This window comes from Pelobates fuscus, chromosome 7, assembly GCF_036172605.1.
Source record: "Pelobates fuscus isolate aPelFus1 chromosome 7, aPelFus1.pri, whole genome shotgun sequence".
NCBI lineage: Eukaryota > Metazoa > Chordata > Amphibia > Anura > Pelobatidae > Pelobates > Pelobates fuscus.
The window spans coordinates 137567660-137591514 of record NC_086323.1 but is presented as its reverse complement, the minus strand read 5'-3'; the positions used below and the strand labels follow the sequence as shown (position 1 = coordinate 137591514).

Here is a 23855-nt window from a genome sequence, read left to right as displayed (position 1 = left end):
TGTCAGCCTCGGGGTAGATACATCACTGCCAGCTGTGTAATTGGGGTCTCATTAGAAAGTCCAGAGCAGGAGTTCCATGCTGGCTAATGCCAATTCTGTGCATAAAAGTCTATGCACAGAGTTGCACTCATTGGCTTAGAGCAGTCAGCTGATTATGTCAGCCAATAATGGCCAGCAGGATCAGCATCTGGCTTCTACATATCACTGGTCCCCAACAGGGATCCAGGTAAGAGGGCACACCATAGCAAAATGGTTATGATGATTAGAGTAACCCTTTAAGTCTTCATTAGAAATACGTAATTCACGGTAAAATGCTCAACCTGAACATATGACACTGGCTCGAGGCATGTTTTTCTAATGCCCAGTACCTGTGCAAGATGTCGGGATTCTTGAAGGTACACTAGCTCTCAGTTAAAAGGACATTGAGCACCAAAACAACTTTAGCTTCCTACATTAGTTTTGGTGTGTAGATCATGCCCCTGTAGTCTCACTGCTCAATTATAAGTTAAATCACTTTCTTTATGCAGCCCTGCCAACAACACTCTGGCTGTTGTCATAAAGCCTCTGTACACACTTCCTAAAAACGAGTTTGAATTTATTTATTTTTTAAACTTCCCTTATTGCAGAATGTGTTTAATTTAGAAATGTAAAAATCTCAAGCTAGAGCCTGCGGTAGCCACATGTGTGAGATTAAAGTTCAATTAACAGAGCAGGAAATAACTTCTAAAGTAAACATACTGTGCTGTAAAAAAAATAAAAACTTTCTATCATGGAGGCTATGTTTTGAGAAAAAAATAATGACATACTGATTTCCTACCTAGAGATCCTAAAATATCAATGTAATAAGTCACGGAAGAAAAAACATTTCAGAACAATATTATCCTTCATCAATATCTTAATGCTGAATTGATACTATTTCTAAGTTAGGCATTGTAACACAGATTGATTCTATAGACCAAGTTTATAAAACAAATCCGGGCAAAGCAATTTGCGTTCATCTATCTCACTTTCTCTCATGAACTCTACCTGATGTTTGTTCTTTATTTTCACTATTGACTAAATTGAAAATATATCGAGGAAAAAGGGTCAAAGCTTTTTTGCAGCTACAGTTCTTATCAGCCTTGTTGTTAAAAATGTGTTAAATTAGTGCTAACCCATTTCCATCTGAAGAAATAAATAAAAAACAAAATAAAATAAAATAACAAAACAAACCAATCAAATAATGTAAGGTAAGGTTTGGGATGCACTTAGCATTAAGGGGACGTTGACTTGAAAATTGAGATTTTACAAAAATAAATGACAGACATGTAACATTACCATATTGATCATGTGATGTGGAGAAAACTCACACATGCTGTGTATCCAAATCTTTGTGGAAGTTGCTGAATATAATGAGAATTGAGCAACTGCTTTTCCTTTTTTTTTTTTTTTTTTAAACTAAAGGCTTAATGATTATATATAAATATATGCATACACACATATTGCACAAACATACATAGAGTGAATAATAAATGGAAACATAAAAAAAATATATAAAATATTCTACATATTAAAATTTACACCATAAATACACTTCAATATATATAATAAAATGTGCTATTTTTATTTAGTTGTTATATGTGTATCAGGAAACGCAGAAGCCAAAAAAGATAAGTGATGATCAGTTCTTTTCTACATCCAGCTCACAGTCCTATGCACTATGTTAACAGGAAGCATGCAGTAAAGATACAATGTATTTCTACTCTCACAGAACTTATACTAAATTGCATTCCAAGAGTTAGAACGTTCTACATCCGGGATTGTAACTTCTGCTACTGAATGAACATAGGAGCAAACGGCAGAATAACCAGATCTACATATATACTATATAAACAGAATATTGGACAAGCAGGGATGTGGCACGTCTTAAAGGAGGAGGAGGATGAGCTGTTACTGGGATGATAACATTAAATGGGATAAAGTGCTTCTGGCTGTAAATCTGTCTGACACACACAACAAGGTTTAATGAGAGCTTTAATTAACTTTAAAGATCCCCAGCTAACAAATTGTTTTTAAAAAAAAAGTTCTGGATGAGTTATCATAGAAATTCGTGGTGAGTACTCACCTGCAATGCTCTCCCTTCGCGTATTTAGCCTAAGTGGCAGGCAGGGAAGTAAGCTTGAACTACATCTCCCCTAATGCTTTACAGGACAGCATTCAAACTGGAAAACTTTACTCATATGTCTGTTCGTTTATTAAGCATGAGTTTCAGGCTCAGTGAGTTATTAAGGTGCCTTTTTTTTTTTAGGTATATGAAGAAATAATTGTATTTAAGTAACAGTGGGTTAGTTTCACATAAATAGTGTTTTTTATTTTTTGATTTATATCATCATATTACGTTTTCTCTGTTTAAATAAAGGAACACAAACCACATAGCAAATAACATACAAACGCCAAGGCACACCATAAGCACACCATACTTAAAGGTTAATTTGAGTTCCCTGACTAGAATAACTCCCTACCTGCCATATTGTCTCAGTTTGGGTGAGCTCATTATTTGGTGAACTATTAAAGTATTGCTCCAAATATAACCACTACAGCCTGCTCTAGCAGTACCCTGGTCCTATTTCCCAGTAAGTTTTGCAAGTTTGCCCTATTATCTTAGAGAGCTGAAGGCAGATGGCGATCTCACTGGACTTCCATTGACTGAGAATGTCAGCTGAATGCAATTCTGTACGTAGGAATATGCACAGAATTTACGTTAGGCAGCCTGGACCTTCCCAATGACACTTTTGGAGTTGGACTTTAACCTCCGGCCCTAAAGGGGTTAAACTCTGTACGAGCGGAGAAGCACTGCACATACAGACTCCACGTACCATGACAACTGCATATTACTAAAGTGGTAATGGTGCTTGGAGTAACTCTTTAATTATGAATAAGCCAGGATTTAATAGAGCAAATATATGCTCCCTGATATTTTTTATCTTGGGAGTGTTTTAAAACTAATTACACTTAATTCAATTGAGTGATATAGCAACTTCAAATGATTGTTTCAACTTTGTTAGGCATCGTCAGTGAGGTATAGCTGATAAACCTGTGGGCACCATGAGCAAGGGGACCCCTTGCTCATAGAGAGCAAAAAAAAAACAAGTTGCAAGAGAGTACTGAGAACAGAGAACAGCTCAAGTAGCCTGCCCCCTTTTTTTGTGACAATTTTTATTTAGGAATTTTTATGATACAGACGCAAGGAACCATTGCAAACGTCAAAGTATGCAAACTAAAGCAGTTCACTTCAGAGTTTATGACAATATTTAATAGAAAAAGGAACAAAAAAGGAACAAAAAGGAACAAAAAACATGCGCTTACAACAGAGAGATGGTAGCCACACAATGGGAACTAATGGCTGCCATCAGGACCTCTTGTGTACCTCTGTCCCTTTTCTTGAGGCATACAGGGATAGAGATAAAGGGTAAGGAGAAAGAAAGTAGGGGAGAGAAAAAAAAGAAGAAAAAAATGTTTTGTATTTTCCAACTCTTTTCCTTCTCGTCTCCCTTCTCGTCTCCTTTCATGCCTCTTATCGTCTAGTCCGTGCCCCACTAGGGATGTGATTTGTCCTGTACATGTTTCTTTTCCATATCTACCCATTCTCTGTGGGTATTGCGCACATGCCTGTCTGTAACTCGAAGTAGGTGGGTAGCTTGGTAATATTTTAAAATGGAATGCCTACCCCTCCACAAGTCATAGGGAGAATAAGCGGTGTCCTTCTAATTCTCACTGCACCTTTCTTCCAAATATATTGCAGTATTGTGGAGGTAATAGACATCTCTGTATTCATTGTCCAGAGGCTTGCAGTATTGCGGCTCCATGTGCCACTACGTTGTGAGCTCTCTGACTGAAGTTATGGCATAATTAGCAAACTAAATTAATTTGCAATAAACAAATTTAATTAGCAATTATGCTAATCGTTTATACACAATTGCAGGGTATGGTTACATAGCCTTGCAGTTGGTATACATAAGTGCAGCTGTGTGTATTTCTGAGTGTGTCTGGCATTGTCTACCTGTCTGTGAGCATGAAGGTGTGTGTTTGACAGAGAGTATCCATGTGTGTGAATGTAAGTCTTTGTGAGCATGTGTCTGGGATCTACGTGTGTGGGGTAGCTGCTTGCAGTGTGCTGTTTATGGGGGCTGCCTGTGGCCTTTTTGCATTGTGCTTTGTGTTATGGCACAGCTACATTTCATGACTAAGTGTGTGTGTGTGTGAATGATGAATGTCTTCAGTTGGAGTGTGACAGGGTGAGTTTGACATGGTGAGGGGGGTAAATAAAAGAGTTGGGAAGGCGTGTGTGGCAGAAGGAAGGAGGGTGAGAATCATAGGGTGGTTGTGACATGGCTGGAGAAGGAAGTGTGACAGGATTGGATGAGGTTAATGTGACAGGGTGCGTGTGTGGGGGGAGTGGCAGGGTGTGTGGGGGGCCTGTGGGGTGACAGAGTGGGTGACTGTGATAGTATGTGGGAAGGGCTGTGACAGGTTGGGGTGGCTTTGACAAGTTGCGTGGGGGGGCTGTAACAGGATGTTAGTGGGGTCATAGAGTGGAGGTGGCTGTGAGGGTGTGTGTGAGGGCAGGGTGTGGGGGCTGTGACAGTGTGTATGTGGGGTGTGGGGTGACAGGATGTGTGGGAGTGGCTGTGACAGTGTGTGTGGGGAGACAGGGTGGGTGTGGCTGTGACAAGGTGTGTGTGTGTGGTGACTGGGTGGGTGGCTGTGATGGTGTGTGGGAAGGGCTGTGACAGGGTGTGGTGGCTTAGACAAGTTGCGTGTGGGGTTGTGACAGGGTGTTAGTGGGGTGACAGGGTGGAGGTGGCTGAGGGTGTGTGTGGGGAGGGTGTATGTGGTGTGACGGTGTGTGTGGGGAGACAGGGTGGGGGGGCTGTGATGGTGTGTGGGAAGGGCTGTGACAGGGTGGGGTGGCATTGACAAATTGCATCGGGGGTTGTGACAAGGTGTGGAAGCTGTGACAGGGTGTTAGTGGGGTGTTAGGGTGGGGTGGCTGTGAGGGTGTGTGAGGACAGGGTGTGGGGCCTGTGACAGGATGCTAGTGAGGTGTCATAGCTTAATTGATGGTATCACCGATACCCTGACACTTCCGGGTAGCCGGAGCCTTGCCACGCCCCCTTTTCTGACGCGGTCATCCCGCGCTACTTAGGGAGACCGCGTCAGATCTAAATTGCTGCATTATTGAAAAAGGTTACGACCGCAATCACATACCCAGCTGAAGTTCTTCTCTCTCTTAACACGTGTACCCGACCCGGACTGGATATCGCTGACTCCCTCTCTTCTCACCACAACCTTGGATTGTAACACGGACCACCCCTGCATGCTCAATAACCTCCCCAGCTTAGCGACAAGCTAAAAGCAAGCTGGAACTACTCTCATCAAAAGCTAAGTAGAATCTTCAGTACTAATTCGGATTTCACCTACACGCAAGTCTGTCTTATTTTCTATTGCTACAACTAACAATCCTTCCTGCAAACTTGCCTCATTGTTACTCCCAGGAAGCAGTCATTTTTCATGGACTAACTAATTGCTTTCTTGAAATTGCAAACTACTTCTGCTTGCTTCATCTAACCACGCTGACATTTAAAGCTACAGTATCAGTATAAACTCTTGCTTCAATTGAATCTGTTCTACTTGCTTTGCCTAACTACGCTGACATTTAAAGCTACAGTATCAGTATTAACTCTTGCTTCAACTGAATCTGCTTCTACTTGCTCTGCCTAACTACGCTGATAATTAAAGCTACAGTATCAATATCTTTACTTGCTTCAAGTTCAAACTGCTCTACTTACTTGTCTAACTACATTGAGATTTAAAGCTACAGTATCAATCTCTTCGCTTGCTTAAAACCAAATTGATTTATTAAAGAATCATCAGATATCTGCAGTTGTGTTCCAAATCTATTCATAATATTCAAGTGAACCTGACAGACCTGACATGAGGTGACACGGTTGGAGGGGCTGTGAAAGGGTGTATGTGGGGTGTGGGTTGACAGGGTGTGGCGGGAGCTGTGACAGGCTGGGGGGGTTGTGACAGAGTGGAGAGCTGTGACAGGGTAGGGGGCTGTGACAGTGTAGGGTGGCTGTGAGAGGGTGGGGGGACTGTGAGAGGGTGGGGGCTGAGAGAGGGTAAGATGGCAGCTAGAGGGTAGAGGGGGCTGAGAGAGGGTGGGGGGTCTGAAGGAGGACAGGGGGGCTGAGAGAGGGTAGTGGGGGCTGAGAGAGGGTATGGGGCTGAGAGATGGTGGGGGGCTGAGAAAGGGTAGTGGGGGCTGAGAGAGGGTGGGGGGCTGAGAAAGGGTAGGGGGGCTGAGAAAGGGTAGTGGGGGCTGAGAGAGGGTAGTGGGGGCTGAGAGCAGGTTGGAGGGCTGAGAGAGGGTAGTGAGGGCTGAGAGATTAGGGGGGCTGAGAGAGGGTGGATGTGGGGGTTGACAGGTTTGGGGGGGCTTCTAAATATATTTTTTTCCCATTTAATTATCCCCTGGTGGTCCAGTGTCTCTGTCCCTGGTGATTCGGTGGGAAGGTTCTCTGGTCTGCAGCTCCGCCAGGAGCTACAGACCACGTGTTAAGTCTCTTGCGATCTCCAGTCAGAGCATTACCGTGTTAACTCGCGACAACGCTCTGATACACTGGAGATCGCAAGACAGTTCAGTCTGACTGGAGGGGCCACCGGTGGCATAACGGGCCCCCTTTTGTGTCGGGTCTTCAGTCAGAGACCGAAGACACGACATGTCATTCTGCCCTAAGGTGATTTAGGCAGCTGTGAGGCCCCAAGGTAGCCACCTAAATGCATTGGAAAGGAACCATGCCTGCAAACAATATTGCCACTCCAACTTGCTTGCCATCGATGTGATTTGCAAAAAAAACTTGTTGGGTAATGACGAACCGCTAACATTGGGGCTCTCCCTTCCTGGAAATGTGTTTCTTGTATGGAAGCTATTGAGAGAATGGGAGAATACGAGGGAAAGGGAAAAAAAGGCAAGGGGGAGGAAAAGGGAGGATTGACAGGCAGAAAAGACCCAAGCAACCTACTGGTCCACCATCTATGCCATTTGCAGTCACATCAATATACAGGATAACAATGCAGACCAATCTCTAATATAAAATCTGTTAACCTTCCATCCCACAGTGTATCCCAGGGGGTCCCCCATATCAACTCATTACACTCCCCCCTCCCCTCCTGTGCCCTTCTTATGTCCCCCATCCCATCCCAGTGGCCAGATAAGCACTACTCCCATTCCAGCAGCTAAACAGGGCCTAATAAGTGTAACATGGTAGTGCCTACACTTTGATTCCGAGTATGGGCAATTGTAATTTTACATTTGTCATTATCCAACATCGCGGGGGGCCAATGGGTATAATCCAAGGTACCACTATGTGGAATCTTGTGCTAGGGATCAAGTTCAAAAGGGGGAAGGGATACAGCATGGGATTACATATGCTGGCAAAATGCTATCTTGAAGAACGTGTTAGGGAGTACCCTCTAGGGCAGCAACAGAAAAATGTAAGTCTTAGTGACAAGTGAAACACAAGATGCAGTGTGCTGTTTCAAAAGCTCCCCAAGTACCCGCCACCACCCATCCACTGCACTCTGGCCATATTGCAAATCTGGACTTCCCATCAGCCACCACCACAGCCTTCCTGCAAAGCAGGTGGATCGGGCATACTGGCCACAATCCAACCAAAACAATCATATATAACTTAGAAAGCAACATACTAAACATGCTAAATACAAACAAAATAATATAACTTTTGACCAACCATTCCCCATAAGCCCACTGAGTGTGGAGCTAGCTCCATGGGGCAGCTGTCAGTGCAGTTAAGATACATAACCGTAACAGCATACTAGCAATTAACGGACTTTCATACCAATGATCATTTGAGGTCGGTTCTTGAGGGAATCTTAGGTTAGAGGGATATTATAGAATGGGTAATTGAATGGGTTGGCCATGCGTTTGTGGTAGGGGATCCCAACAGCCACATAACATGATAGAGTATATGTATAAAAATACATTTTTGGTGGGCAGGGGTTGTGTTCTCCTCCCCGACCCCCATCCAGCCGTCCAGCTGCCTCAGGTAAGGCTGAATGCAACAATACCTGGTTACTTGATGCTTAGGGCCAATTCAGTTACCTGCCAGTGCTGAGTTGACATCTGGACTTTGGCTTCCAACGTGTCAACCCTGTGTCCAGGGAGGAGAGGTCTCTCCTGACAGCCCTCACTTCCTCATGGATGGTGCAGCATAGTTCTTGCACTATTTGCTTCTGGTTGTCTTTAGTTAACATTTTAGCTGCTATTGCCACCAGTTCTATGGAAATCTGATGTAGGTAGCTTTCATGGGAAGTTCCCAGTAGCGACTCGGCAACGCTCTGAGAGGCCAGCGCCATTTTGTCCATGTCAGAAAGCCGTTCGACGTGAACAATAACTCATCCATCGGGACTGAATGACTCTTTGGGCAGGATGCATGGGAGATCCCTGGAGCAGACGGTCTCTTTGTCGTCCCATAGTTACAAATTTGACAGAAATTAAACGCTTTAAACGGGACCTGCAAGCTCAGTTTGTCATTGTCTTTTTGTCACCATTTGCACCCAGGCCATGTCATGAAAAGGAGTGGCCCAACACACAGAATAATAACCCTCCAATAGCTAAAACTATGATTACCTAAACTGGTCCTTAGAGTGGCCCGACTGGAAGTGATATAAAGAGAATAGTCAAAAACAGGCCTAAGTCAAAGGGAACTAGAGATTAACCAAAATGAGCAACCAGAGCTGAGTCAAGGGAACCAGAAATCATAGTAGTCAGGAAAAAGCAGAGTCAATAACAAAAGCATGGACATCATGAACAGTAACCCACGAGTGTTCCTCAGGACCATAACCTTTTCAATGTACCAGATATTGCAGAGTACCCCTGGAGATTCTAGACTCGACAATGGACTGAACTACATATTCCTCATGATCCTCCACAAGGACAGGTGGAGGAGACCGGGCATGCCTAGTGTACTTGTTACAAACAAGAGGTTTTAACAAAGAAACATGAAAGGAATTATAGATACGTAATGCTGGAGGCAACTGTAACTTGTAAGAAACAGGGTTCAAACAACGTAAAACCTTGTAAGGACCAATGAACCAAGGAGCGAATTTCATGAATGGTACTTTCAAATGAATGTGCTTGGTACTCAACCAAACCTTGTCACCAACTTGATAAGTAGGAGCTGCTTGTCTATGTTTATCAGTGTAGTTCTGCTGTACAGAAGATTGACGTGTCAGGATGTGATTGGTTTGTTCCCATTTCTCTTGTAAGTTCTTCAAATAATTCTCTACTGTCACACTGTCATTTCCGATAAAGGAAATGAAGCCAGAAGAATAGTAGGATGAAACCCATAATTGAGATAAAACGGACTGTGTTTAGTGGATTCTCTCTGATTGCAATTATGAGTGTATTCAGCCCAGGGAATCAAAGCCGCTCAATTGTCCTGACTTTGTTATATAAAACATCTTAAATATTGTTCCAATGACTGATTAGTTCTTTCAACTGTGGGTTATAAGCAGATGTGAAACATAGTTTGATACCAAAATGAGTAGTGAATTCTTTCCAAAATCGAGATAGAAATTGTGGAAAGCCATGTAATCTCTCTAGCAAATATATCCACTAATTCAACCGAAGAGCGTAGTTTATGCAAAAGCACAAAATGTGCCATTTTAGAAAATCTGTCAATTATGGTAAGAATGACAGTGTGACTATTAGATATAGGTAGATCTACTATAAAATCAAAAGAAATACTAGATCATGGTTTCTTGGGTAAGACCACATGGTAAAGCGTGAGGTGTCTTAGATTGGACACATACGTTACAAATAACAAAACGATATAGGAGTGGCGCTAGAGGATAAAGTGAGTGTATAGTGGTGACATACGTTACAAGCCTGTACGTATTCTTTGATGTCAAGGGACAAAGAAGGCCACAAGAACTGAGAAGAAATAAGAAAGAAGGTCTTCTTTATTCCAGGGTGTCCGGCGGTTTTATTATCATGACATAACGATAACACACTTCTTAGACCAAGGGGAACATATAAAATATTTTGAGGGGTTTGACTAGGTGCCTTATTTTGTTTCTCTCTCAGAGTATTCAACAACTCAGAAGTAACTCGAAACTGGGTAGCTGCTATTATTTTATCCTTAGGAATGATGGGAGACACTTCAACTTCGGTGGTTAGCATAGGCTCAAATTGACGTGACTGAGCATCTGCTTTAGTATTTTTTTTGTACCTGGTCTATAGGTTAGTATGAAGTTGAAACGTGAAAAGAATAAAAACCAATGGGCCTGTCTAGCAGTCAATCTCTTACTCTCCCCTATACTTTGACAGATTCTTATGATTAGTAATGGGAGTGATTGAACCCTCAAGCAGATGACACCATTCCTTTAAGGCTAGCACAATGGCTAATAACTCTCTATCCCCGATCTTGTAATTTCTTTCCATATTAGACAACTTTTTAGAAGAGAAACCACAAGGATGAAGAGGTTGGATTGGCTGACATTTTTCTCTATGACCACATCAAGCATAGATAAAAATAAGTAAGAATATTTTAAAGTCAAAATAAGTGTCATGAAAAGTCTATATACCTCTATATTGCAAAACCTGGGTACTATGTAAACAATTCAACTTACTGTTTCCCAATACTGTTTTTGTATTACTATTTCCACTTGAATTTCTATCTACATCATGAGTGGTTTTTAAAGAGAGTTGGGTTGGGAATAGACAGGGAGATGCTTCAGTTCGGAAGTATGTGCACAATATTCTCACCATTGTTTCTAAATGGGATATGAAATCATCATGGAAACGTGGAATTATACAATAGGCACTCTATTTTTTTATTTATTTTTTTTTTATTTTTTTTTAAGTTTACTTTAACCTTTAATTTATTTTCTTTGCTTGCAACTCACCTAGCTCTCTACTGCGATACCTGGATTCCAAGTGAACCTTATATCTAAAGTCAAAATACTGCTTTTCTGTATCACACTTTGTTTTATATGATTGTTATCATCGATCAGATTATATTAACATTTTATCTATATCCTGTAGTGTAGTTTCAGGAGGTTTGTTTGAGTTCCTGAATATTTTTGTTTTTTTTTAAAGTTTCCCACAATGTTGCCATAGACTTGTTTCTTTCTGTTTATCTTGGACAGTCTAATTTTAGTAGATTTAACTATTTTTTCACATTTTTAGACCTTCCTTCCTCAAGTCTTAACTTTTACATTTCTTTTCTAATTTTGAACTTGCAGACAAATGTATTTTTGAACAGCTCATAATTTTACTTTTTGTATAAGTATTTAAAAAAAGTTTGCAGTAGAATATTAAAAAAATATATTTTAACACATTAAATATTATGTTATATTATAACACGTAAAATATTTCCAAGTACATCTAAGTAATGTTTTAAGAAAAATGTTTCTGTACATTAATCGACTATGGATAATGGCAACAGATTCCTCATGTACTTTGCTTAAAGCAACACTCCAAGCACCATAAACTGCTAGACTGAGCTCTAGTGGTTATAGTCCCCAGAGTGCCATGGCACCCCTTCGTTGTAAGTAGTCAAACTGTTTTTGGTCAATTGGGCGCCGCTCCCTGCCTCCACTACTAATGCCAGAGAGCCGAAAAATTCCACTAGCTCTCTGGAGCTAAGCCATGCAGCACAGGGAGTAGAACATTGGCTTAAAGTCCATGGTCCTTATAGTATTTTTGTAAATCCATAATACTATGATGATAAATAGAGAGAGAATTTTAGCACAGATATGCTTATTTTTTAGCATTGCATTAGGAACAGCAAGTAACTTCCCACATTGTATATGCCTCAATGCATCTCAGAGCAAAATAATAATGGAAGAAAGCAGCCATAGGCAAGTTACTTCCACACTGAACGTGCTCCTGCCATTCTATAATCTATACTGCAATAAGTCACTATGTTGGACATTAAGCACTATGTTGGACATTAAGCATAAAAATAATAAAAGTGGTGCTAGCACAATGTTAAAGTGCAAGTATCTACACCCAAATCAGTGTCAGATCAAATCACACGCAGCTAGCTATATAAAATCCTGATATAAAAAATCCCCAAAAATAACAAATCAATATTATAGATGCGCAACCAAATTTAAAATACAGTGCCAACGTGGATTGTAAAATATATGTACATAAGTATCAAATATGATTGTTACTAATTATACTGTAAAGCTGTGAATAAAAACCATATAGAGTATACTTGCACAAACTTTGCAATGTCCTTCTTAATGATCTAGAACCTATAAAACCAAAAGAGAGACATAGTACAGCAATGTAATAAAATATAGAGATATGAATAGAGTTTATCCAAAAACAAACTCACAGACGTGTGTGTCGAAGTGGTTAAAGTACCACTCCAGACTATAAGGCATAGGGAGGATCAAGCCCTTGTGTACGTTGGATCCAAATAGTAGACTCACCACCAGCCGAACAAAAGATCCAATGCTTTATTAGTGGATAAAAACAATAAAATAACTATTAAGTCCGGCTAACAGTGTTTTAGTAGACAAAGTCTCTGGTTTGTTGGGATGCAGTCCGAGTACGCTCTCTCTTCCCCGCAAACAACCAACTGATCTCCGACTTCACTGCACTGTGTCCGTCTGTTCACTCCGTGTTCAGCGTGCTACGCGTTTCGCCCTGCCTCTCTGGGCTTTCTCAAGCATGTAGTGAGTCCTTTCATTTAGCTCCTCTTTATACCATAATAAAAGTCTCAAGTCCCTTATCGGTTAAATGTCCATGTGGAGTTATCCTGCGATATTATATTACATATATATATATATATATATACATAAATATAGATGATAAATAAACATTATAAAAAGAGAAACAGAAAATAAAATACATGGAGTGGATATCCTAACAATATGATTTACATCATGGGCACAATAAACAATAAACTTATCTTAGTTAACCTGCTTTTCATTTAAATACAGTATATGTGAGCTGAACAAATAGAAGAGTTTTTATTGGATACCAGTTTACATAGCCTTCAAGGTTATTTCCATTTCAATAAGGAGTATAACATAAAAACATTTATGTAGTAGGAATATAGCTACTCCTTTGTTTTTAGATTTACATGGTGCAGATATGAATAATGTATATTGGAGCAGTTATAAATGGTTGTTCACTACAGTGAAACTTGCTGAGAATTCAAAGTGAACTAAAAACGAATTCCAAAGTAAAGGCCAAAATAGGCAAACTGAACATACAACTGACTTGGATTTTATTTCTAAATCATCTATTTTGGCCTCAACTTTAAAACTCACTTTGAATTCCTTGCTATTATCACTTGAGTGCACAACCTTGATAAGAGATAATTAGTTTGTGGGTATATTTTTAGTGCAGAATGGATTAGTATTTTATGTAAACTGAGGCTTTGGGTTGAGCAGTTTCAGCCTGGTTCATCACTCATGGTACAAACCCTGTATTTTTTTATGGATGTACCGTATTTATCGGCGTATAACACGCCCCGGCGTATAACACGCACCTCGTTTTAAGAAGGAAATTTCCCCCCTCCCATAGTGTTCCCCAACCCTCATCCCATAGTGTTCCCCCCCTTTCCATAGTATTCTCCCCCCCCTCCCATAGTATTTTCCACCCGCTCCCATAGTGTTCCCCCCCTCATCCCATAGTGTTCCCCCCCCTCCCATAGTGTCCCCCCCTCCCCTTGTACCATAGTGCACTTTCGCTTCCCTTGTCCCATAATTACTTACCTGTCTTGAAGCATGGGCCGGCTTCACAGCGCGCACCGCGGTACATTAACTTAAATTTCAGGTTCCGGTTACCGGCGGGACTGAAAGGAAGTGTGCACACTGAGTGCGCACTTCCTTTCAGTCCCGCCGGAAACCGGAACCTGAAATTGAAGTTCCAGTACCGCGGTGCGCGCTGAACACCGGCCCACGCTTCAAGACAGGTAAGTAAACCTTCACATTCACTCCATAACACGCACAGACATTTCCCCTCACTGCGTCAAAAAGTGCATCTTATGGAGCGAAAAATATGTATATCAGCGTATAACACGCACACATCATTTGCCCCCTATTTTCAGGGAGAAAAAGTGCGTGTTATACGCCAATAAATACGGTAATTTTTGTAAATCATAGCCCTTGAAAGTAGCTAATTCTTCACTAGGATGCTATTTGCCCCCCCTCCTCCCAGCCCTCTCCACCCCTCCCCACAGGTACGTCTCTGAGACAGCTCAGAGGTTCCTGTGTGACAGACTACAATGTCACCAGTAGCTCATTCACGAAAAAAAACAACACACAAAATGACTAATTTGTCAAAAAAACAGAAGCACCTGCTTCTCTGCACTCACGTGAATTAATTTTATGAAACTAAACTGCTGTTTAACTGACTAGATCCCTAAAAAATAAATATTTTTGTAGTTTATAAATACTCTACTATATACGTGCTTTATGTGGAAAATTGGCGTTTTTATGATGTGTCTGATTTGTGCGTCACATCCCCCCATTTGACACGTTTCTGGTTATCAAGAAACGCAACAGGGCACCAAACTTCACAATGAACTATAGGTCACATTGTTCTCACATTAAACGAAAAATAAATTCAAGTGACAACTTGAGGTAACACTTTCCTGTTGAAGTCATTCATCCTGCATTTGTTGATATGTAAAAATAGTTACATGCTTCAGTTGAGCTACAATTTTAAGGTTATCAAATAGTTAATATAAGACACAAGAACACACGCACATATAATTAACACTTTATGCATATGTATGTGATAGATACATAACTCTAGATAGATAAATAACACATAGAAATTATAATAATTATACTATAATATTAGTTTGAATATAATTATATTATATTCAAACTAGCACACACATATTTTATTAGATTTACTGTTTCAGCAACAGAATTTCCAGTAAAAGTAAGCTCCATGTGAAGTTTTCCAAATGTAAACAAATGCCTTATCAGAGACCGCTCAAGGCTTAATCCTGACTTTTATTGTTTTCCTGCTAAAACAGTATGAAGACTTTCAGGGTCACTCAGTGTGAAGCCAACACCATATTATTAGTTGATTTAATATTATAGCCCACTTTCACTTTCTCTCTGTCATTGATGGAATTCTTGCTGGAAATACAATACAGAAATATTTCCTTCCAACTATGTGGCCTTACCGTTATTTGATGACGTTGCTGTATATTGTAGAATGTGTATTATATTTCTCTGAATAGAGGTAGCTCACAGGAGAGGGCGAGATAATTACACACATGCTGTGAAAAAGATGGTGGAGCGTGAGACGATAGTCACCATCACCAGGAGACTCAGATAAACATTTTATGTAGGACCCTGGCCCACTCCAATGTCTAGGTCACCCTGTGCCCGTTATAGTTGCAGGATGTGCATAACGTATTTGTTTATTAATAAATGTTTTGTGTGCTGTCCTGTCCTGCTGATGTGTGTTACCAACTAAGTGTATTTGGCTATGGAGCCTGTATAGTGTTATCTGTTGGTAGCAACACCTATATGCACTATGAAAATAGCAAGGCTTGTTACTTTGCATATTCAGGTAGATTTGCATATTGTGAATTCTGCAAGCAGTAGAGATATTTTGTATTAATTATTGTCTTCCCCACCACTTTGTAAATATGTCATCATGTTGTTATAAATACCTGTATGTTTTCTGATATGATTTGATTACTTGTCATTTTATTGAGTTGTCACCATAGGTTACATGTAATGAGCATATAGGCTAGTCCCGAGAAAAATAAAAAAATAAAAATAAATTTGGAACTGTGTGTCGTGTGTGGATTTTTAGGTATCCCAGCAACAGAGTCTTTGGACCTGTTGACTGGCTTCATGAACTCTCTAGCCCAGGGACACGGCGAAAGAGAGCAAGGCTTGAGAGGGTCACAAGTGTCTTTGTAAAGACAAGAGCTAATCACTGTACAGGCATGGATACCCATCTAAAAGAAGGGAGGTGCAGCCTTGTCGGGTGGAAGAGTTCCTGAGAGACTAAAGTCAAGCTTTGGTGACTGGGTCTGAAGTACTCCAGAGTCCCCCGTGGCAGCTAGGAAGCAAATCTGGCAAAGGTACTCAATCAGGATACGGAGCTCTGTCACAGGGGGTAACCCCAAAAGGGTATGACTAAACAACGCAAGAACCTTTCCCAAGAAAATCAGTAGATAAAATTAAAACTCAACTTTTATTGTAAATCTAAAATCATTCACAGTGTAATAGAAATCATAATTAGCAAAGCTCAAAAGTAATCAGCTATTGTAAGAAATTAACAACCAGAATAGGTTTCTCAGGTACCCTACCTCCTAATTTACTCCCAATTAGATCTTAACGCTAGTTACGCTGTGCAAAACTTACAAGCCTCTTTATTACTATGAAAAACAAACTTGTGTTATTACCAATGTTACTTGGGGGTGGGTGGTAAGGAACACTATGGGACGGGGGAGGGAGGTGGTAAGAATCACAATGGGACAGGGGAGGGGAGAGGGTGGTAAGGAACACTATGGGACAAGGGAGGCGGGTGGTAAAAAACACTATGGGACAGGGGAGGGGGTGGTAAGAAACACTATGGGACAGGGGAGGGGGTGGTAAGAAACACTATGGGACAGGGGAGGGGGTGGTAAGAAACACTATGGGACAGGGGAGGGGGTGGTAAGAAACACTATGGGACAGGGGGGGAGAAGAACACTAAAGGGCATGGGGAGAATACTATGGGATGGGGGAGGGAGGGACAAGAACACTATGGGACATAAGGGGGAGAACACTATGGGACAAGGGGGAGAACACTATGGGACAGGGGGGAGAACACTATGGAACATGGGAGGTGAACACTATGGTTCAGAGGAGGGGGGGAAAGAACACTATGGGTCATGGGGGTTGAACACTATGGGACAAGGGAGGGGGGAAAAGAACACTATGGGACATGGGGGGTGAACACTATGGGACAGGGGAGTGGGGAAAGAACACTATGGGACAGGGGAGTGGGGGAAGAACACTATGGGACAGGGGAGGGGGGAAAGAACACTATGGGACAGGGGAAAGAACACTATTGGACAGGGGGAAAGAACACTATGGGACGGGGGAAAGAACACTATGGGACAGGGGAAAGAACACTATAAGACAGGGGAGAGGGGAAAGGACACTATCGGACAAGGGAGGGGGGGGGAGAACACTATGGGCCGGGGGGTAGAACACTATGGGCCAGGGGAGAGAACACTATGGGACAGGGGAGGGGGGAAATAACACTATGGGACAGGGGAGGGGTTGCGAAGAACACTATGGGACAGGTGAGGGGTTTTAAGGAACACTATGGGACAGGGGAGGGGGGTTGGAAGAACACTATGGAACAGGTGAAGGGGGATGGAAGAACACTATGGGATGGGGAGGGGTTGTAAGGAACACTATGGGACAGGGGAGGGGGGTTGGAAGAACACTAGGGGTCAGGGGAGGGGGGATGGAAGAACACTATGGGACGGGGAGGGGGGAAGAACACTATGGGACAGGGGCGGGGGGAAAGAACACTATGGGACAGGGGCGGGGGGAAAGAACACTATGGGACAGGGGCGGGGGGAAAGAACACTATGGGACAGGGGAATAACACTATGGGATGGGGAAGAACACTATGGGACGGGTAGGGGGAAAAGAACACTATGGGGCAGGGAAGGGGGGAAGAACACTATGGGGTAGGGGAAGGAGGGAAATAACACTATGAGGGAGGAGGGAAAGAACACTATGGGATGGGGAGGAAAGAAAACTAAAAAGAGGGAGGGGAGACGAACACTAGGGGGGAGAGAGAGGAACATTAAGGGGGGGCACTAAGGTACAGGGGAGGAAAGGGAAAAGGAACACTGGGTAGGGGGCAACCACTAAAAGAGAAGGTAGAGGAACATTAAGGGAAATAGGGGGCACTAAGAGACAGGTAAGGGGGGGAGGAACACTAATGGACATGGAGGGAAGGAGAGAGGAACACGGGGGGGTGGGGCTGAGTGGGGAGAAATACGCACAGAGGGACATGAGGGGGAGAAAGACAAGCAGATGGGCCTGAGGGTGAGAAAGTTCACAGAGGGGCTGGGAATTAAAGCGCCACACAAAAGTGCCTGGGTGTGGAAATACAAAGGGGCTGGGTGTGAAAGAGACACAGAGGGGCTGAAGAAGAGGAAAAAGAGTCACAGAGGGGCTGGTGGTGAAAGAGAAACACACAAAGGAGCTGGTAAGAGTAAAATACACAAAGGGCCTGGGAGAGAATGAGACACACAAAGGGGATGGGGGAGTAAGACACAAAAAGGGGTGTTGTAAGAGATACACAAGGGAGGTGTAAGACACACAATGGGGAAAAATAGGGGATAAGATACACTAAACGGGGTAAAACATTTTAAAAAGGGGATAAGAAACAAAAGGTGATCTATAGGGCACACAGGTGAACATGCTTTTGATTGCGTGGGTGAGGGGCAAAATCATCTTCACCTGTGTACCCAAAAATCCTTGCACTGACCCAATATTTCAACCAACGCAAAGAGGCTGGAAAACAGACAAATACAGCAATTGTATAAACATTTCATTGGCGATCAGAAGAACCCTAAATATGACCATTGTCATGTATAGCACACACGTGAGTATTTAGCAAAAAATATACTGAAACTGCAAGCGGTCATGTAATCACAGATATATGGTAATGCAATCAGTCTAATGTAAATAATTATATTAATAATACAGAAATTAATGCTAACAGCCAAAAGAATCAAAGACTTGTGCAAGCAAACAAACAAAAATGGCCAAATCATTTAAAAAAAATATATATATTTTTTTGTATTTAGGGGCTTCTGCCATACCAGTATATCATTTTTGTACTTACCTGCTGTGTTTGCACCTGTGTCCATAAAATACCAATTTAAAATTCAAAGATGGGTTTTCTGGAGCTAATAATAGATATACCGGTAATATTCCAACAGTGCTAAGTGTGTCCACTCTTTAAGGGTAATAAAGTATATTAAACACAATAATGACTGGAATACTAATAAACCATGCACCTGAAACACATTCATACAATACAAAATCAATCACTTGTGCAGAGAGTGTACAAAGTTCAAACACATAAAAAATGGCACTGGCAAACTTCCAACATTCTATTTTTAAATGAGCTTAAACCGAACCCGTTTACTAATTTCTTCCCAAAGTGCTAAACAAACATCAGTGCTTTGTTGAAAGAAATGCTAATGTGTCAATATTTTTTGCTAAGAAAGTGGAGTTTTTTCCCCCATCACATTGGTACCAGTAGATTATATTTTAAAGGGAATCTCCAGTGCCTGGAAAACAATCAGTTTTTCTGGCACTGTAGGTTCCCTCTCCCTCCCACCCCCCCAATCCCCAGTTGCTGAAGGGGTGAAAACCCCTTCAGTCACTTACCTGAGACAGCGACGATGTCCCTCGTCGCTGTCTCCTCCTCCGCGCCGCTCCTCCTTCTTACTCCGTCGGCCAGTTGGCGAGACTGATCCCGCCCACCGGCCAAGGAGACCTAATGCGCATGGGTGGCAATGCCGCGCATGCGCATTAGGTCTCCCCATAGGAAAACATTGAAAACTAATTTCAATGCTTTCCTATGGGGATTTGAACGATGCTGGAGGTCCTCACACAGCGTGAGGACGTCCAGCGACGCTCTAGCACAAATAATCTGTGCTAGAAATCAGGAAGTTCCCTTTAGTGGCTGTCTAATAGACAGCCACTAGAGGTGGAGTTAACCCTGCAAGGTAATTATTGCAGTTTATAAAAAACTGCAATAATTACACTTGCAGGGTTAAGAGTAGTGGGAGTTGGCACCCAGACCACTCCAATGGGCAGAAGTGTTCTGCGTGCCTGGAGTGTCCCTTTAACAAAAAGAATGGAACTCTTGCCTACTAACCTAAATAGATATCTAAGCCTAATAATTATGTCAGTTGCCCTTTAAATAAGAAGCAAACCTTTTAGCCTTGTTTTGCCTGAAGGGAAATTGTCACTTACACTGCAATTCTACAACCCAATCAATAGTTAATTAAAAAAAAAAATACCTGTGAGCTGAGCCGAGTTAAACATTTTGCTTTATTTACTTCATACATAGTTTCCAACATTTGATATTTTTTTTCAAGAAAAACATTGCAACAAAACAATCAAGAAAGTAGTTTACAAGAGTGTTGACCACAGAGAATAATGGGAGCCATTACCGATACTTAGCAAGTAGCGGCACTATTACTACTACTTTCACTACTGGTGACATTTTGTAGTCTTTACCAAGTAGCTGTTGGTTGGTAAACAGTAACAATGACAATAGATACGAGCCCCAAGAATCTATCGCTCTATTACAATCGCTTTTTTCACTGACATTTTTACAATACGGACAGAGTCCTGGGACAATAACATAATGGGACAGGAGGCAAACACCGGGACTGTCTCACGAAAATGAAAACAGTTGGCATGTATGTGTCATATACAAGGCTGACACATCTTGGTATGTCATCAAAAAAACCTGCTTTCCATTCTTTGTGTTGGTGGGGATGTACTATGAATCCGACTGAATTACCATGTGCCAATTTACACGTTTTGCTCGATTTGTTATACAGATAAACAATTGTGACTACAAGGTAGAAAGAGCAAGCCTCACACATGTAGGTAATAAACCTAGAAAAATAATTACCATATTTAAAAAAAGCAGGTAGACACGTTACGTGTCTACATCGAGCTATTAAAAAATATAGACATATTGAGAGAGAACAGATAACAGAGAAAGGTATCTGCTCTGGCATCATTGCAGGGTAAGTAGTCAAACTGTTTGCGAACAATTTGATAACTTATTAGGGATCCATCAGATGCCCTTCAAAGCCTCCAAGAGAGCCAGATGATCTGGGTCCTGAGATAGCACAGAGGTGCAGGAGTTTCCGACTCTCCTGGAGGATGTCACCCAAACCTGAACTCCTGGTAAGTGGTCAAACATTTGCAAATGACTTGACTAGTTACCCTGGGACTTTTCACAACACAGAAAGGTTATGCTACTGAAGCATTGACTGTAGGTTGTAAACTGTTTCACATATGCTTAGAATAAAGAGGTCCTTTTGTTTATTTTGAAGTGCCATGAGTGCGCTTCTTCATGATGGAGAAATTGTTTTCATGTTACATTTTTATTTCACCTGCACACTATACTGGCACAATGCATGCCAATGAGTTTGGTATAAAAAAATTTGGAATACTTTTTATTACCAGTCCAACCCTGATTCTAAGATTGGTTCTGAGAATCATGGGTCCAGAACTGGTACTGCCTGATTTATAATGATAGGTATGAGTGTGAATTTTGTAGTACAGTGTTGTACATTTAATGTAGATATAAGATATATTTCACTACATGTGCTATCTTACAGGTCCTACAATCTAAATCAGAAAGACGGTACAAGCATGATGTATGTGTATTTCTCTCAGTAGGTCCTTCGTGTGAATGCTTGTCAGGGTACCTGTGGTCTCTACCTCCGAAAGAGGTAGAGACTTAGCTGTTCCTCCATCCAGACGGCCTGATGGCTCCCTTCCCCGCGGTCTATCCGGTCATGCAAGGCCGGTCGCGAGGGAGTGACTGCCTTTTACAGCATCTAGGCAGGAAGTTGTCATCAGGACACTCCTCCGGAACGACCTGTCACTCAATTGCTGCAGGACCAATCAGGACGCCTTGGAGGCGTGGTTACTGCTCTGAACAGGGTATTTAACAGAGCTTCTTTCATTAGCTCATTGCCCTGTCGTGGTTCTAGCTTGTTCTAGTCACTCAGTGCTTGTGTATTCTATTATCCCTTTTGGTTTTGACCCGGCTTGTTTACCTTACTCTGCTTATCTCTGTTACCCTTGATTCGGCTTGTCTCTCGCTTACCTGTCTTCTGTTACCCTCGACCTCGGCTTGTCTTTGACCATTCTATACTGTACTACTTACGTTAGTCCGGCCATTCTAAGGTCCGGTATACGTATCTGGCTACTGTTTGTACTCTGCGTGTTGGATCCCTGTCCCGATCCTGACATTACGACAGGGCCAATGGATCCTGCAAGTACAAACAGTCAGCTGGCTTCTCCTGATCCTAGGTTTGAGGCCATGGATCACAGAATGGATCAGATGGCGCTTGCGCTACAGGCTCTATTATCTCGTGCCAATAACCCACCAGAGGAGATACGTAATACCCCTGTTTCTCCTGTCTGTTCAGGTCTAGAGGTAGCCACAGTGGGTGCTTCTTCTCGCATTACCCCCCCCAGTACGCTATGGTGGGTCTCCTGAGAAGTGTTGTGGTTTCTTAAACCAAATTAGTATCCACTTTGAATTGCAACCTCGCTCTTATCCTACAGATAGGGCAAAGGTAGGATTTATTATCACCCTACTTATTGAGAAAGCTCTGAGATGGGCCAACCCATTATGGGAGAACGATAACCCATTAGTTTATAACTATAACGCCTTTGTAGCTGCTTTTAGAAGAACATTTGACCCTCCAGGTAGAAAGGTTAATGCAGCCAGATTACTGTTGCGTCTGAGACAGGAGAACCAAACACTGGTGGATTATGCACTAGAGTTCAGGTCTCTGGCGTCAGAGGTCAAGTGGAATGAGCAGGCGTATATGGATGTATTTTTGAATGGCTTATCTGAAGTAATCCTTGATGAGGTTGCTACCAGAGAACTCCCTGAGAATTTAGAGGATTTAATTTCGTTCATCTCTCGTATAGATGAGCGTTTAAGAGAGAGAAAGAACACTCGAGAGAGGAACCGGAGACCTTCTTTTAGGTTAGCTCCCGCTTTTCCAAGTCCTGACTCCACGGTATCTTTGCTTCCTGAACCTATGCAGATAGGGTATACCCGCCTCTCTGAGAAGGAAAAACAGTACAGGAGAAGAGAGGGTTTGTGTATGTATTGTGGAGCTAAGGGTCATTTACTCTCGAACTGTTCTAACCGCCCGGGAAACGCTCGCACCTAAGTCTCTCTAGAGGACAGGCCTTGGATGTTTCTATTTTGTCCTCTACTCCTAATTATAAAGATCACAGGCTTCTTCTACCAGTTTCCTTAACTTGCGGGGGGGAAGTAGTAAGGGCTATGGCTTTGATAGATTCTGGTGCTGCTGAGAATTTTATCGACCAAGCCTTTGCTAGTAAAAACAATTTCCCATCCCAGCTAAGGGAGACACCCTTGGCCGTTGAGGCCATAGATGGTAGACCACTACTAGACCCTGTTATCTTTCGTGAGACCATACCCATTGAGTTAAATGTTGGTATCCTACACGTGGAGAATTTATCTCTTCTGCTCATTTCGTCTCCTTCCGTTCCCATAGTTCTGGGGTACCCATGGTTGAAAGAACATAACCCTATTATCGATTGGGAATTAGGGGAGATACTCTCGTGGGGCCAGGGCTGCCAGGATCGGTGTTTGTGCAAGGTTTCTCCATTAGCTAATATTAACATACAGGAGAACCCTACTCAGGCCACAGAAAGACAAATACCAGACCTTTATCTAGACTTAAGGGCAGTGTTTGACAAGAAGAATGCCGATTCTTTGCCGCCACACAGGTAATTTGACTGTAAAATTAAGCTTCTACCCGGGACTATGCCTCCGAGGGGCCATGTATATCCTTTGTCTGTTCAGGAAAACTCGGTTCTAGAGGAGTATATTCAGGAGAATTTAGAAAAGGGATTCATCAGGAGGTCTTCTTCTCCGGCCGGGGCGGGGTTCTTTTTCATTAAGAAGAGGGATGGTACGCTAAGACCGTGTATCGATTACCGAGGCTTGAATAAAATAACTGTCA

General features: G+C 42.1%; 1 protein-coding gene across 2 annotated transcripts in view; it reads right to left on the bottom strand.

Moving 5' to 3' along the window:
• The window catches only part of PLA2G4A (phospholipase A2 group IVA), a 136116-nt gene extending 133972 nt beyond the window's left edge, over positions 1 to 2144 (bottom strand). Inside the window, exon 1 of one of the 2 annotated variants that reach the window (XM_063426690.1) lies at positions 2105 to 2144. The gene's annotated coding sequence lies outside the window, so the exon portion shown is untranslated. The remainder of the gene's footprint in view (positions 1 to 2104) is intronic. The other variant, XM_063426691.1, reaches the window with a different exon arrangement.
• Positions 2145 to 23855: the final 21711 nt, after the last annotated feature.